The sequence below is a fragment of the Mustelus asterias genome, chromosome 16, assembly GCF_964213995.1.
Source record: "Mustelus asterias chromosome 16, sMusAst1.hap1.1, whole genome shotgun sequence".
Taxonomy (NCBI): Eukaryota; Metazoa; Chordata; class Chondrichthyes; order Carcharhiniformes; family Triakidae; genus Mustelus; species Mustelus asterias.
This window is the reverse complement of record NC_135816.1, coordinates 98333437-98350079: the sequence shown is the minus strand read 5'-3', so window position 1 is coordinate 98350079 and position 16643 is coordinate 98333437. Positions and strand designations below refer to the sequence as shown.

Genomic DNA, 16643 nt, shown 5'->3' with positions numbered 1-16643 from the left:
CTCACCATGTCAATTAGGAGTGCCCCCTGTCAATTAGGAGTGCCCGATGTCAATTAGGAGTGCCCGCTGACAAATAGCAGTGCCCAATTCAATTAGGAGTGCCCCATGTCAATTAAGAGTGCCCCCTGTCAAATAGGAGTGCCTCCTTTCAATTAGGAGTGCCCCATATCAATTAAGAGCTCCCCATGTCAATTAGGAGTGCCCCCTGGCAATTAGGAGTGCCCCCTGGCAATTGGGAGGCGACTGTCAATGAGGAGTGCCACTCCGTCAATGAGGAGTGCCACTCAGTCAATGAGGAGTGCCCTCCGTCAATCAGGAGTGCCCCACCGTCAATGAGGAATGCCCCCCCGTCAATGAGTAGTGCCCCCTGTCAATGAGGACTGCACCCTGTCAAGGAGGAGTTCGCCCTGTCAATCAGGAGTTCCCCCTGTCAATGAGGAGTGCGGCCTGACAATGAGGAGTGCTCCCTGTCAATGAGGAGTGCCCCCTGTCTACGGGTACTGCCCCTTGTCAATGAGGTGTGCCCCCTGTCAATCAAGTGTGCCGCCTGCCAATTAGGAGTGCCCCCTGTCAATTAGGCCTGCCCTCTGTCAATGAGGATTGCGCCTTGTCAATTAGGAGTGGCCCCCTATCAATTAGGAGTGCCCCTGTCAATTAGGAGAGCCCCCTGTCAATGAGGACTTCACCCTGTCAATGAGGATTGCCCCACCGTCAATGAGGAGTGCCACCCTGTGAATGAGTAGTGCCCCCCCCCACCACCGTCTATGACGATTCCCCTAGGTCAAAGTGGAGTGCCCCCCGTCAATGAGGAGTGCCCCACCGTCATTGAGGAGTTCCCCGTGTCAATGCGGAGTGCCCCCACCGTCAATGAGGAGTGCCCCCTGTCAATGAGGAGTGCCCCCTATCACCTCGGGGCGACCGCTGTCAATGAGGAGTGACCCCCTTGCAATTCGGAGTGCCCCCCAGTCAATGAGGGGTGTCCCCGTTCAATGAGGAGTGCCCGCTGTCAATGGGGATTGGCCCCGTCAATTTGAAGTCCCCCCTTTCAATTAGGAGTGCCCGATAACAAATACGAGCTCCCCATGTCAATAAGGAGCGCCCCTGTCAAATAGGAGTGCCTCATGTCAATTAGGAGTGCCCCCTGACAGATTGCAGTGCCCCATGTCAATTAGGCGTGCCCCCTGTCAATTGGGAGGCCCCTGTCAATGAGGAATTCCCCTTGTCAATGAGGAGTGCCACTCCGTCAATGAGGAGTGCCCCCCCCGTCAATCAGGAGTGCCCCACCGTCAATGACGAATGCCCCCCCCCCCCCCGCGTTAATGACGAGTGCCCCACCGTCAATGAGGAGTGACCCCTAGTCAATGACGAATGCACCACCGTCAATGAGGAGTGCCCGCTGTCAATGGCGAGTGCCCCCCTGTCAATGAGGAGTGTCCACTGTCGATTAGGTGTGCTCCCTGCCAATGTGGAGTGCCTCCTGTCAATGAGGAGTGCCCCCTGACAAGGAGGAGTGTCCCCTTTCAATGAGGAGTTCCCCTGTCAATGAGGAGTGCCCCCCCCCCCGTCAATGAGGAGTGCTTCCTGTCAATGAGGAGTTCCCCCTGTCAATGAGGAGTGCCGCCTGTCAATGAGGAGTGCCCCCTATCAATGAGGAGTGCCCCATGTGAATCAGGAGTATCCCCCTTCAATGAGAACAGCCCCCTGTCAATGCGGAGTTCCCCGAGTCAGTGAGGAGCGCCCCCCCCGTCAATGAGGAGTGCCCCCACCGTCAATGAAGAGTGCCACCTGTCAATGAGGAGCGCCGCCTATCACCTAGGGGCGACCGCTGTAAATTATGAGTGACCCCCTTTCAATTCGGAGTGCCCCCCTGTCAATGAGGAGTGCCGCCTGACAATGCGGAGTGCTCCCTGTCGATGAGGAGTGTCCGACCGTCAATGAGGAGTGCCGTACCGCCCATGAGGAGAGCCCCACCATCAGTGCGGAGTGCCCCTGTCAATGCGGAGTGCCCCCCGTCAATGAGGAGTACCCCCTTGCAATTAGGAGTGCCGCTTGTCAGTTAGGAGCTCCCACTGTCAGTTCGGAGTACCCCCTGTCAAGAAGGAGTCCTCCCTGTCATTTTCGAGTGCCCCCTGCCAATTCGGAGTGACGCAGGAAATTAGGAGTGCCCCCTGTCAATTTCGAGTTCCCCCTGTCAATTGGAGTGCCCCTGTCAATTGGAGTGTCCCCTGTCTATTGGAGTGCCCCCTGTCAATGAGGAGTGCCCCCTGTCAACGAGGACTGCCCCTTGTCAATGAGGTGTGCCCCCTGTCAATCAAGAGTGCCGCCTGTCAATTAGCAGTGCCCCCTGTCAATTAAGTCTGCCCTCTGGCAATGAAGATTGCGCCTTGTCAATTAGGAGTGGCCCCCTATCAATTAGGAGTGCCCCTGTCAATTAGGAGAGCCCCTTGTCAATGAGGACTTCACCATGTCAATGAGGATTGCCCCACCGTCAATGAGGAGTGCCACCCTGTGAATGAGTCGTGCCCCCCCCGTCTATGACGATGCCCTCCAGGTCAATGAGGAGTGCCCCCGTCAATGAGGAGTGCCCCGCCGTCAATGAGGAGTGCAACCCTGTCAATGAGGATTGCCCCTTGTCAATGAGAATTGCCCCCTGTCAATAATGAGTTCCCCGTCAATGAGGTGTGCCCCGTGTGAATGAGGACTGCCCCCTTTCAATGAGGAGTTCCCCGTGTCAATGAGGAGTGCCCCCCATCAATGAGGAGGGCCCCACCGTCAATAAAGAGTGCCCCCCGTCAATGAGGAGTGCCCCCACCGTCAATGGGGAGTGCCCCCTTTCAATGAGGTGTGCCCCCTATCACCTAGGAGTGACCCCTGTCAATTAGGAGCTCCCCCTGTCAATGAGGGGTGCCCCCTTTCAATGAGAAGTGCCCGCTGTCAATGAGGATTGGCCCTGTCAATTAGGACTCCCCCCTTTCAATTAGGAGTGCCCCATATCAATTTTGAGCTCCCCATGTCAATTAGGATTGCCCCCTGACAAATAGCAGTCCCCCATGTCAATTAGGAGTGCCTCATGTCATTTAAGAGTGCGCCCTGTCAATTAGGAGTGCCCCCTGTCAATTGGGAGGCCACTGTCAATGAGGAATTCCCCTTGGCAATGAGGAGCGCCACTCCGTCAACGAGGAGTTCCCCCCCGCCAAGCAGGAGTACCCCACCGTCAATGAGGAGTGCCCCACCGTCAATAAGGTGGACCTCACCGTCAATGAGGAGTGCCCCATATGAATTGGGAGTGCCCCCAGTCAATTCGGAGAGCCCCCGTCAATTATGAGTGAACCCTGTCAATTTGGAGTGCCCGCTGCCAATTAGGAGTGCCCCCTGTCAATTAGGAGTTCCCCCATGTCAATTGGAGTGCACCCTGTCAATTGGAGTGCTCCGTGTCGATTGGAGTGCCCCCCGTCAATTGGAGTGCCCCCCTCAATTGGAGTGTCCCCTGTCAATGCGGAGTGCCCCCTGTCAATGAGGAGTGCCCCCTGTCAATGAGGAGCGCCCCCATATCAATTAGAGTGCACCCTGTCAATTGGAGTGCTCCGTGTCGATTGGAGTGCCCCCTGTCAATGAGGAGCACCCTCTGTCAATGAGGAGTGCCCCCTGTCCATAAAGATTGCCCCCTGTCAATTACAAGTCTCCCCTGTCAATGAGGAGTGCCCCCTTTCATGCAGGAGTGCCCCTTGTCAGTTAGGAGCTCCTCTTTTCAATTAGGAGTGGCCCCAGAAAATAAGCAGTGCCCCCGGTCAATTAGGAAGCCCCTTTCAATGAGGAGATCCCCTTGTCAATGAGGAGTGCCGCCCCCGTCAATGACGAGTGCCCCACCGTCAATGAGGAGTGACCCATAGTCAATGACGAATGCACCACCGTCAATGGGGCGTGCCCGCTGTCAATGACGAGTGCCCTCCTGTCAACGAGGAGTGTCCACTGTCAATTAGGTGTGCCCCCTGTCAATGAGGAGTGCCCCCTGTCTATGAGGAGTGCCCTCTGTCAAGGAGGAGTGCCCCCTGTCAATGGGGAGTTCCCCCTGTCAATGAGGAGTGCCGCTTGCCAATGATGAGTGCTCCCTGTCAATGAGGAGTTCCCCCTGTCAATGAGGAGTGCCGCCTGTCAATGAGGAGTGCCCCCTGTCAATGAGGAGTGTCCGACCGTCAATGAGGAGTGCCGCACCGTCCATGAGGAGAGCCCCACCATCAATGCGGAGTGCCCCTGTCAATGCGGAGTGCCCCCCGTCAATGATGAGTACCCCCTTGCAATTAGGAGTGCCGCTTGTCAGTTAGGAGCTCCCACTGTCAGTTAGGAGTGCCCCCTGTCAACTAGGAGTCCTCCCTGTCATTCTGGAGTGCCCCCTGCCAATTCGGAGTGACGCAGGAAATTAGGAGTGCCCCCTGTCAAATTCGAGTTCCCCCTGTCAATTAGGAGTGGCCCCTGTTAATTAGGAGTCCCCCAGTTCAATCGGAGTACACCCTGTCAATTGGAGTGCCCCCTGTCTATTGGAGTGCCCCCTGTCAATGAGGAGTGCCCCCTGTCAACGAGTACTGCCCCTTGTCAATGAGGTCTGCCCCCTGTCACTCAAGGGTGCCGCCTGTCAATTAGGAGTGCCCCCTGTCAATTAGGCCTGCCTTCTGTCAATGAGGGTTGCGCCTTGTCAATTAGGAGTAGCCCCCTATCAATTAGAAGTGTCCCTGTCAATTAGGAGAGCCCCCTGTCAATGAGGACTTCACCCTGTCAAATAGAATTGCCCCACCGTCAATGAGGAGTGCCACCCTGTGAATGAGTAGTGCCCCCCCCCCACCGCCGTCTATGTAGATTCCCCTTGGTCAAAGTGGAGTGCCCCCCGTCAATGAGGAGTACCCCACCGTCAATGAGGAGTGCCCCCTGACAATGAGGATTGCCCGTTGTCAATGAGGATTGCCCCCGTCAATGATGAGTGCCCGCTGTCAATGAGGAGTGCCCCATGTGAATGAGGAGTGCCCCCTTTCACTGAGGACAGCCCCCTGTCAATGAGGAGTTCCCCGTGTCAATGAGGAGTGCCCCCCCGTCAATGAGGAGTGCCCCACCGTCAATGAAGAGTGCCCCCCGTCAATGAGGAGTGCCCCCACCGTCAATGAGGAGTGACCCCTGTCAATGAGGAGTGCCCCCTATCACCTAGGGGCGACCGCTGTCAATGAGGAGTGACCCCCTTTCAATTCGGAGTGCCCCCCTGTCAATGAGGGGTGCCCCCTTTCAATGAGGAGTGCCCGCTGTCAATGAGGATTGGCCCTGTCAATTAGGACTCCCCCCTTTCAATTAGGAGTGCCCCATATCAAATACGAGCTCCCCATGTCAATAAGGAGTGCCCCTGTCAATTAGGAGTGCCTCATGTCAATTAGGAGTGCCCACTGACAAATAGCAGTGCCCCATGTCAAATGGGAGTGCCACATGCCAATTAAGAGTACCCCCCGTCAAGTAGGAATGTCCCCTGTCAATTGGGAGGCCCCTGTCAATGAGGAATTCCCCTTGTCAATGAGGAGTGCCACTCCGTCAATGAGGAGTGTCCCCCCCCCCCCGTCAATCAGGTGTGCCTCACCGTCAATGACGAACGCCACCCCCCCGTCAATGAGGAGTGCCCCACCGTCAATGAGGAGTGCCCCAACGTCAATGAGGAGTCAATGATTTGCCGCAGCTTTCATCCATTTGATTTCCAAAACTGTTTTCTATGTTTCCACCAAGTCATCCGTGCAAAAGAAATTGGATTGTCAATGAACACTTCATTCGGCAGCATGTTCCCATTGCCCAGGAAAATGCTGAAATGGTTTCGCAGATTTAACAGTTTTAACACTGCAGATCAGTCACCTAAGTACCCAGTAAAAAGAAGAAAGTTGCTGGCGAATCTGGCCTCCATGTTCTCCCAAGCAACGATAATCGTGTTTGTTGATGTCTGTCAGTGCATGAGAAATAGGGGCATGAGTCGCATCCACTTAGCTTTAGTAAAGACATAAAAGTAAAATAGAAAATGTCTTGAAAATCTCAGCATTTGCCGAGAGAGAACAAAGACAACGTTTCGAGTCAGGATGACATTCCGTCAAGGTGCAGAATCTCGACGTGGAAATATAGAAGCTGGAAGGGTCGTCCGGCCCTCCGAGACTGTTCCGCCATTCATTTTGATCATGGCTGATTCTCAAATCGTGATCCCCCTTCCTCCCATACCCCTGGATCCCTTTAGCCCCAAGAGCGAAAAGTAATTTCTTCTTGAAATAAAACAAAGTTTGACTTCAATGAAATTGTGTGGTAGTGAATTCAACTCATTCAGCACCCTGTGGTTGAAGAAATGTCCCGAAACGTTGCTTCTGTTCTCTGTGCCCAGATGCTGTCAGACCTGCTGTGACTTTCCAGCGTTTCTGCTTTTGTTTCAGATTGCAGGGTCCACGGTCGGTTGCATTGTTTTTCATCTACAAATTGTAATGCTGCTTGCAGCCTTCCATTGGCGCCGTGGCTTAGTTGGTTAAAGCGCCTGTCCAGTAAACAGGAAGATTCTAAGTTCGAATGTCAGCGTGCACCTTCGTGTTTGTGGCGTCTCACCATTTTGCAACAAACTCACTCTTGCTGTGAGACGCCGCAACTTGACAGTCATACAGTTCGACAGCAGGAAAAGAAGACCAGAGGCGCATTTTGGCTGTGCCGGCCATAAAGCACCGCTGAAAATAGGTGAATTTTGCTGGTGGCGACTTCTGCAATTGTCAATCGCGTGTGAGGAATTTGTTCAAGTGAAGCGAAATTGAACTGCATCTCAAACAGTTGCGTTCAGGTTTGAAGATAAGCTACGCCCGAACAGGGACTTGAACCCTGGACCCTCACATTAAAAGTCTGATGCTCTACCGACTGAGCTATCCGGGCTACTGACTGCTAAACGTTTCCCTCCGTTCAACTGGCCGCGCTCTAGAGGAGAGAAGCTTGGAAGAGAGTTCATTTTTTAATGTGGCTGGGGAAATGTCATGTTATCCACGTTAAATTCAAGATGACTATTTCGCCTCACTTTCTCAATGTCCAAAATTCAAGTCGTGCTTAGAATTTCATCGATTTGGCATCACAACGTCCTTATCAAATCATCCCCACTTTACGTGCTGCCTCTCTCGTTCCTATTTTGCGTCCAAAAGTAAGTCAACGGTGGTCCAGGTCGTTCATGCACTTGTCCAGTTGGTTGATATTCCTGAGTTCAATTCTCCGTGGTACTTGTTTATGCATTTCACGTTGTACAATTTGAAGTACATCACCATCTCTCTGAGGACCAGCAGTTTCCGTGTCCTGCATTCTGCAGCAGAAAGTGTCCCTTTGGCACATCGAGTCTGTTCCGGCCATCAAGCACGTGTCGGTTCTATCTCAACATTGACTCTTGTTCTCTCTGCACTGATCTTCAAACTATTCACGACGACTTTTGTTCATATGTACATCGTTGACAAATGATTTGCCGAAGCTTTAATACATTTCATTTCCAATACTGTGTTCTCTGTTTCCAGCAAGTCATCCGTGCAAAAGAAATTGGATTGTCAATGAACACTTCATTCGGCAGCATGTTCCCATTGCCCAGGAATAGGCTGAAATGGTTTCGCAGATTTAACAGTTTTAACACTGCAGATTAGTCTCCTAAGTACCCAGTTAAAAGAAGAAAGTTGCTGGCGAATCTGGCCTCCATGTTCTCCCAAGCAACGATAATCGTGTTTGTTGATGTCTGGCAGTACATGAGAAATAGGGGCATGAGTCGCATCCACTTAGCTTCAGTAAAGACATAAAAGTAAAATAGAAAATGTCTTGAAAATCTCAGCATTTGCCGAGAGAGAACAAAGACAACGTTTCGAGTCAGGTTGACATTCCGTCAGGATGCAGAATCTCGACATGGAAATATAGAAGCCAGAAGGGTCGTCCGGCCCTCCGAGACTGTTCCGCCATTCATTTTGATCATGGCTGATTATCAAATCGTGATCCCCCTTCCTCCCATACCCCTGGATCCCTTTCGCCCCAAGAGCGAAAAGTAATTTCTTCTTGAAATCAAACAAAATTTGACTTCAATGAAATTGTGTGGTAGCGATTTCAACTCATTCAGCACCCTGTGGTTGAAGAAATGTCCCGAAACGTTGCTTCTGTTCTCTGTGCCCAGATGCTGTCAGACCTGCTGTGACTTTCCAGCGTTTTTGCTTTTGTTTCAGATTGCAGGGGCCACGGTCGGTTGCATTGTTTTTCATCTACAAATTGTAATGCTGCTTGCAGCGTTCCATTGGCGCCGTGGCTTTGTTGGTTAAAGCGCCTGTCTAGTAAACAGGAGATCCTGAGTTCGAATCTCAGCGGCACCTTCATGTACGTGGCGTCTCACCGTTTTGCAACAAACTCACTCTTGCTGTGAGACGCCGCAACCTGACAGTCATACAGTTCGACAGCAGGAAAAGAAGACCAGAGGCGCATTTTGGCTGTGCCGGCCATTAAGCACCGATGAAAATAGGTGAATTTTGCTGGTGGTGACTTCTGCAATTGTCAATCGCGTGTGAGGAATTGGTTAAAGTTAAGCGAATTTGAACGACATCTCAAACAGTTGCGTTCAGGCTGGAAGGAAATCTACGCCCGAACATGGACTGGACCCTGTACCCTCAGATTAAAAGTCACATGCTCCACCGACTGAGCTTTCCGGCATCCTGGGTGCCAATCTTTTCCCTCCGTCGAACTAGCCGCGCTCTTGAGGAGAGAAGATTGGAAGGGAGTTCATTTTTTAATGTGGCTGGGGAAGTGTCATGTTATCCACGTTAAATTCAAGATGACTATTTCGTCTCACTTTCTCAATGTCCAAAAGTCAAGTCGTGCTTAGAATTTCATCGATTTGGCACCACAACGACCCCATCAAATCATCCCCACTTCACTTGCTGCCTCTCTCGTTACTATATTGCGTCCTAAAATAAGTCAACGGTGGTTCAGTTCGTCCAAGCACTTGTCTGGTAGGCTGATATTCCTGAGTTAAAATCTCCGTGCCCCTCGTAATTAGTCGTACCCTCTGCCAATTAGTAGTGCCCGCTGCCAATTAGGAGTGGCCCCTGTCAATTAGGAGTCCCCCATGTCAATCGGAGTACACCATGTCAATTGGAGTGCCCCCTGTCGATTGGAGTGCCCCCTGTCAATTGCAGTGCCCCCTGTCAATTGGAGTGCCTCCTGTCTATTGGTGTGTCCCCTGTCTACTGGAATGCCCCCTGTCAATGAGGAGTGATCCCTGTCAATGAGAAGTGCTCCCGATCAATGAGGTGTGCCCCCTGTCAATGAGGTGTGCCCCCTGTCAATCAAGTGTGTCGCCTGTCAGTTAGGAGTTCCCCCTGTCAATTAGGTCTGCCCTCTGACAATTAGGATTGCGACTTGTCAATTAGGATTGGCCCCTATCAATTTGGAGTGACCACTGTCAATTAAGGGAGCCCCCTGTCAATGAGGACTTCACCCTGTCAATGATTGCCCCACCGTCAATGAGATGTGCCACCCTGTGAATGAATAGTTCTCCCCCGCCCGTCCATGACGATTGCCCCCACGTCAATGTGGAGTGCCCCCCCCGTCAATGAGGAGTGCCCCACGGTCAATGAGGAGTGCCCCCTGTCAATGAGGATTGCATCTTGTCAATGAGGATTGCCCCTTGTCAATGAGGATTGCCCCCTGTCAATGAGGAGTGCCCCCTGTCAATGAGGAGTGCCACATGTGAATGAGAAGTGCCCCCTTTCAATGAGGACAGCCCCCTGTCAATGAGGAGTTCCCCGTGTCAATAAGGAGTGCCCCCCCTCCCCTGTCAATGAGGAGTGCCCTATGTCAATGAGGAGTTCCCCCTGTCAATGGGGAGTGCCGCCTGTCAATGAGGAGTGCCCCCTGTCAAGGAGGAGTGCCCCATGTCAATGAGGAGTTCCCCCTGCCCATGAGGAGTGCCGACTGTCAACGAGTACTGCCCCTTGTCAATGAGGTGTGCCCCCTGTCAATCAAGTGTGTCGCCTGTCAATTAGGAGTTCCCCCTGTCAATTATGTCTGCCCTCTGACAATTAGGATTGCGCCTTGTCAACTAGGAGTGGCCCCTATCAATTTGGAGTGACCACTGTCAATTAAGAGAACCCCCTGTCAATGAGGACTTCACCCTGTCAATGATTGCCCCACCGTCAATGAGATGTGCCACCCTGTGAATGAATAGTTCTCCCCCGCCCGTCCATGACGATTGCCCCCACGCCAATGAGGAGTGCCCCACGGTCAATGAGGAGTGCCCCCTGTCAATGAGGATTGCCTCTTGTCAATGAGGATTGCCCCTTGTCAATGAGGATTGCCCCCTGTCAATGAGGAGTGCCCCCTGTCAATGAGGAGTGCCACATGTGAATGAGAAGTGCCCCCTTTCAATGAGGACAGCCCCCTGTCAATGAGGAGTTCCCCGTGTCAATAAGGAGTGCCCCCCCTCCCCCGTCAATGAGGAGTGCCCTATGTCAATGAGGAGTTCCCCCTGTCAATGGGGAGTGCCGCCTGTCAATGAGGAGTGCCCCCTGTCAAGGAGGAGTGCCCCATGTCAATGAGGAGTTCCCCCTGCCAATGAGGAGTGCCGCCTGTCAATTTGGTGTGCTCCCTGTCAAATTAGAGTACCCCCTGTCAATTAGCAGTGCCCCCTGGCAATTAGTAGTGCCCCCTGCCAGTTAGTAGTGCACGCAACCAATTAGGAGTGGCCCCTGTCAATTAGGAGTCCCCCATGTCAACCGGAGTACACCCCGTCAATTAGAGTGTCCCCTGTCGATTGGAGTACCCCCTGTCAATTGAAGTGCCCCCAGTCAATTGCAGTGCCCCCTGTCAATTGAAGTGCCCCCAGTCAATTGCAGTGCCCCCTATCAATGAGGTGTGCCCCATGTCAATGACGTGTGCCCCCTGTCAATGAAGTGTGCCGCCTGTCAACTCGGAGTACCCCCTGTCAATTAGGTCTGCCCTCTGTCAATTAGGATTGCGCCTTGTCAATTAGGAGTGGCCCACTATCAATTTGGAGTGACACCTGTCAATTAGGAGAGCCCCCTGTCAATGAGGACTTCACCCTGTCAATGAGGATTGCTCCACCGTCAATGAGGTGTGCCAACCTGTGAATGAGTAGTGCCCCCCCCACCCCCCGTCTATGACGATTGCCCCACGTCAATGTGGAGTGCCCCGCCCCCGTCAATGAGGAGTGCCCCACCGTCATTGAGGAGTGCCCCCTGTCAATGAGGATTGCCGCTTGTCAATGAGGATTGCCCCTTGTCAATGAGGATTGCTCCCTGTCAATGAGGAGTGCCCCCTGTCAATGAGGAGTGCCACATGTGAATGAGGAGAGCCCGCTTTCAATGAGGACAGCCCTCTGTCAATGAGGAGTTCCCCGTGTCAATGAGGAGTGCCCCCCCCGTCAATGAGGAGTGCCCCACCTTCAATGATGAGTGCCCCCCCCCCCGTCAATGGGGAGCCTCCCCCCCCCCCCCCCCCGTCAATGGCGAGTGCCCCCTGTCAATGTGGAGTGCCCCCTGTCACCAGGCAGTGACCCATTTCAATTAGGAGTGACCCCCTGTCAATGAGGAGTGCCCCCTATCAATGAGGAGTGGCCCTGTCAATTAGGAGTGCCCCCTTTCAATTAGGAGTGCCCCATATCAATTACGAGCTGCCCAAATCAATTAGGAGTGCCCCCGTGTCAATTAGGAGTTCCGCACGTCAATTAGGAGTGCCCCCCGACAATTAGCAGTGCCCCAGGTCAATTAGGAGTGCCGCACGTCAATTAGGAGTGCCCCCTGTCAATTAGGAGTGCCCCCTGTCATTGCGGAGTGCCGGCTGTCAATGAGGAGTGCCCCCTGTCAATGAGGAGCGCCACCTGTCAATGAGGAGTGCCCCCTGTCAATGAGGAGTGCCCACTGTCCATTAGGATTACCCCCTGTCAATTACAAGTCTCCCCTGTCAATTCGGAGTGCCCCCTGTCAATTAGCAGTGCCCGATGTCAATTAGGAGTGCCCCCTGACAATTAGGAGTGACCCCTGAGAATTAGCAGGGCCCCATGTCAATTAGGAGTGCCCCCTGTCAATTAGGAATGCCCCCTGTCAATGCGGAGTGCCCCCTGTCAATGAGGAGTGCCTCAGTCAATGGGGAGCGCCCCCTGTCATTGAGGAGTGCCCCCTGTCAATGAGGAGTGCCCACTGTCCATTATGATTGCCACCTGTCAATTACAAGTCTCCCCTGTCAATTAGGAGTGCCACCTTTCATCTAGATTTGCCCCATGTCAGTTAGGAGCTCCCCTGTCAATTAGGAATGGCCCCAGTAAATTACGAGTGCCGCCTGTCAATTAGGATGCCCCTTTCAATGAGGAGTTCCCCCTGTCAATGAGGATTGCCCCACCGTCAATGAGGAGTGCCACCCTGTGAATGAGTAGTGCCCCCCCCCCCACCACCGTCTATGACGATTCCCCTAGGTCAAATTGGAGTGCCCCCCGTCAATGAGGCGTGCCCCACCGTCAATGAGGAGTGCCCTCTGTCAATGAGGATTGCCCCTTGTCAATGAGGATTGCCCCCTGTCAAAGATGAGTGCCCGCTGTCAATGAGGAGTGCCCCATGTGAATGAGGAGTGCCCCCTTTCAATGAGGACAGCCCCCTGTCAATGAGGAGTTCCCCGTGTCAATGTGGAGTGCCCCCCCGTCAATGAGGAATGCTCCCACCGTCAATGAGGAGTGCCCCCTGTCAATGAGGAGTGCCCCCTATCACCAAGGGGCGACCGCTGTCAATGAGGAGTGACCCCCTTGCAATTCGGAGTGCCCCCCTGTCAATGAGGGGTGCCCCCGTTCAATGAGGAGTGCCCGCTGTCAATGAGGATTGGCCCTGTCAATTAGGAGTCCTCCCTTTCAATTAGGAGTGCCCCATATCAAATACGAGCTCCCCATGTCAATAAGGAGTGCCCCCTGTCAAATTGGAGTGCCTCATGTCAATTAGGAGTGCCCCTGTCAATTAGGAGTGCCCCCTTTCAATTAGGAGTGCCCCATATCAATTACGAGCTCACCATGTCAATTAGGAGGGCCCCCTGTCAATGAGGAGTGCCCGATGTCAATTAGGAGTGCCCGCTGACAAATAGCAGTGCCCAATTCAATTAGGAGTGCCCCATGTCAATTAAGAGTGCCCCCTGTCAAATAGGAGTGCCCCCTTTCAATTAGGAGTGCCCCATATCAATTAAGAGCTCCCCATGTCAATTAGGAGTTCTCCCTGTCAATGAGGAGTGCCCCCTGTCAATGAGGAGTGTCCCACTGTCAATGAGGAGTGCCGCACCATCCATGAGGAGAGCCCCACCATCAATGCGGAGTGCCCCTGTCAATGTGGAGTGCCCCCCGTCAATGAGGAGTAGCCCCATGCAATTAGGAGTGGCGCTTGTCAGTTAGGAGCTCCCACTGTCAATTAGGAATGCCCGCTGCCAATTCAGAGTGACGCTGGAAATTAGAAGTGCCCCCTGTCAATTTGGAGTTCCCCTGTCAATTTTGTGTGCCCTCTGTCAAATAGGAGTACCCCCTGTGAATTAGCAGTACCCACTGGCAATTAGTAGTGCCCCCTGCCAATTAGTAGTGCCCGCTGCCAATTAGGAGTGGCCCCTGTTAATTAGGAGTCTCCCAGTTCAATCGGGGTGCCCCCTGTCTATTGGAGTGTCCCCTGTCTATTGGAGTGTCCCCTGTCTATTGGAGTGTCCCCTCTCAATGAGGTGTGCCCCCTGTCAATGAAGTGTGCCGCCGGTCAATTAGGAGTGCCCCCTGTCAATTAGAATGCCCCCTGTCAATTGGGAGGCCCCTGGCAATGAGGAATTCCACTTGTCAATGAGGAGTACCACCACGTCAATGAGGAGTGCCCCCCGTCAATGAGGAGTGCCCCACGGTCAATGAGGAATGCCCCACCATCAATAAGGTGTACCCCACCGTCAATGAGGAGTGCCCCATATAAATTAGGAGTGCCCCCAGTCAATTCGGAGTGCCCCCTTTCAATTATGAGTGCACCCTCTCAATGAGGAGTGCCCCCTGCCAATTAGGAGTGCCCCCTGCCAATTCGAAGTCCCCCATGTCAATTGGAATGCACCCTGTCAATTGGAGTGCCCTGTGTCGATTGGAGTGCCTCCTGTCAATTGGTGTGACCCCCCCCCCGTCAATTGGAGTGCCCCCTGTCAAGGCGGAGTGCCTCCTGTCAATGAGGAGTGCCCCCTGTCAATGAGAAGCGACCCCTGTCAATGAGGAGTGCCCCTGTCAGTGAGGAGTGCTCACTGTCCATAAGGATTGCCCCCTGTCAGTTACAAGTCTCCCCTGTCAATTAGGAGCGCCCCCTGTCAATTAGAAGTGCACCCTTTCATGTAGAAGTGCCCCATGTCAGTTAGGAGTTCTCCCTGTCAATGAGGAGTTCCCCGTGTCAATGAGGAGTGCCCCCCCCCCGTCAATGAGGAGCGCCCCACCGTCAATGAAGAGTGCCCGCCGTCAATGAGGAGTGCCCCCTGTCAATGAGGCGTGCCCCCTATCACCTAGGGATGACCACTGTCACTTAGGAGTGACCCCCTTTCAATTAGGAGTGCCCCCCTGTCAATGAGAGGTGCCCCCTTTCAATGAGGAGTGCACGCTGTCAATGAGGATTGGCCCTGTCAATGAGGAGTAGCCCCTGTCAATTAGGAGTGCCCCCTTTCAAATAGGAGTGCCCCATATCAATTACGAGCTCACCATGTCAATTAGGAGTGCCCCCTGTCAATTAGGAGTGCCCGATGTCAATTAGGAGTGCCCGCTGACAAATAGCAGTGCCCAATTCCATTTGGAGTGCCCCATGTCAATTAAGAGTGCCCCCTGTCAAATAGGAGTGCCCCCTTTCAATTAGGAGTGCCCCATGTCAATTAAGAGTGCCCCTGTCAAATAGGAGTGCCCCCTTTCAATTAGGAGTGCCTCATATCAATTAAGAGCTCCCCATGTCAATTAGGAGTGCCCCCTGTCAATTAGGAGTGCCCCCTGGCAATTACGAGTGCCCCCTGTCAATTGGGAGGCGACTGTCAATGAGGAGTGCCACTCCATCAATGAGGAGTGCCACTCCATCAATGAGGAGTGCCCTCCGTCAATCAGGAGTGCCCCACCGTCAATGAGGAATGCCCCCCCCCGTCAATGAGGAGTGCCCCCTGTCAATGGGGAGTGCACCCTGTCAAGGAGGAGTGCCCCCTGTCAATCAGGAGTTCCCCCTGTCAATGAGGAGTGCGGCCTGACAATGAGGAGTGCTCCCTGTCAATGAGGAGTGCCCCCTGTCTACGGGTACTGCCCCTTGTCAATGAGGTGTGCCCCCTGTCAATCAAGTGTGCCGCCTGCCAATTAGGAGTGCCCCCTGTCAATTAGACCTGCCCGCTGTCAATGAGGATTGCGCCTTGTCAATTAGGAGTGGCCCCCTATCAATTAGGAGTGCCCCTGTCAATTAGGAGAGCCCCCTGTCAATGAGGACTTCACTCTGTCAATGAGGATTGCCCCACCGTCAATGAGGAGTGCCACCCTGTGAATGAGTAGTGCCCCCCCCCCACCCCCGTCTATGACGATTCCCCTAGGTCAAAGTGGAGTGCCCCCCGTCAATGAGGCGTGCCCCACCGTCAATGAGGAGTGGCCCCTGTCAATGAGGATTGCCCCTTGTCAAAGAGGATTGCCCCCTGTCAATGATGAGTGCCCGCTGTCAATGAGGAGTGCCCCATGTGAATGAGGAGTGCCCCCTTTCAATGAGGACAGCCCCCTGTCAATGAGGAGTTCCCCGTGTCAATGTGGAGTGCCCCCCCGTCAATGAGGAGTGCCCCCACCGTCAATGAGGAGTGCCCCCCGTCAATGAGGAGTGCCCCCTATCACCAAGGGGCGACCGCTGTCAATGAGGAGTGACCCCCTTGCAATTCGCAGTGCCCCCCTGTCAATGAGGGGTGCCCCCGTTCAATGAGGAGTGCCCGCTGTCAATGAGGATTGGCCCTGTCAATTAGGAGTCCCCCCTTTCAATTAGGAGTGCCCCATATCAAATACGAGCTCCCCATGTCAAAAAGGAGTGCCCCCTGTCAAATAGGAGTGCCTCATGTCAATTAGGAGTGCCCCTGTCAATTAGGAGTGCCCCCTTTCAATTTGGAGTGCCCCATATCAATTACGAGCTCACCATATCAATTAGGAGTGCCCCCTGTCAATGAGGAGTGCCCGATGTCAATTAGGAGTGCCCGCTGACAAATAGCAGTGCCCAATTCAATTAGGAGTGCCCCATGTCAATTAAGAGGGCCCCCTGTCAAATAGGAGTGCCCCCTTTCAATTAGGAGTGCCCCATATCAATTAAGAGCTCCCCATGTCAATTAGGAGTGCCCCCTGTCAATTAGGAGTGCCCCCTGTCAATTAGGAGTGCCCCCTGTCAATTGGGAGGCGACTGTCAATGAGGAGTGCCACTCCGTCAATGAGGAGTGCCACTCCGTCAATGAGGAGTGCCCTCCGTCAATCAGGAGTGCCCCACCGTCAATGAGGAATGCCCCCCCGTCAATGAGGAGTGCCCCCTGTCAATGAGGAGTGCACCCTGTCAAGGAGGAGTGCCCCCTGTCAATCAGGAGTTCCCCCTGTCAATGAGGAGTGCGGC

The 16643-nt window shown here is 53.5% G+C and overlaps 2 non-coding genes across 2 annotated transcripts; one reads left to right on the top strand and one right to left on the bottom strand.

The window, feature by feature from the left end:
• Window positions 1-6845: 6845 nt before the first annotated feature.
• trnak-uuu (transfer RNA lysine (anticodon UUU)) lies at window positions 6846-6918 on the bottom strand. Its single transcript has one exon. It is a non-coding gene; the product is annotated as a tRNA-Lys (tRNA).
• Window positions 6919-8295: 1377 nt separating this feature from the next.
• On the top strand, window positions 8296-8369 carry trnat-agu (transfer RNA threonine (anticodon AGU)). The gene has a single exon. It is a non-coding gene; the product is annotated as a tRNA-Thr (tRNA).
• The last annotated feature ends 8274 nt before the right edge of the window (window positions 8370-16643 follow it).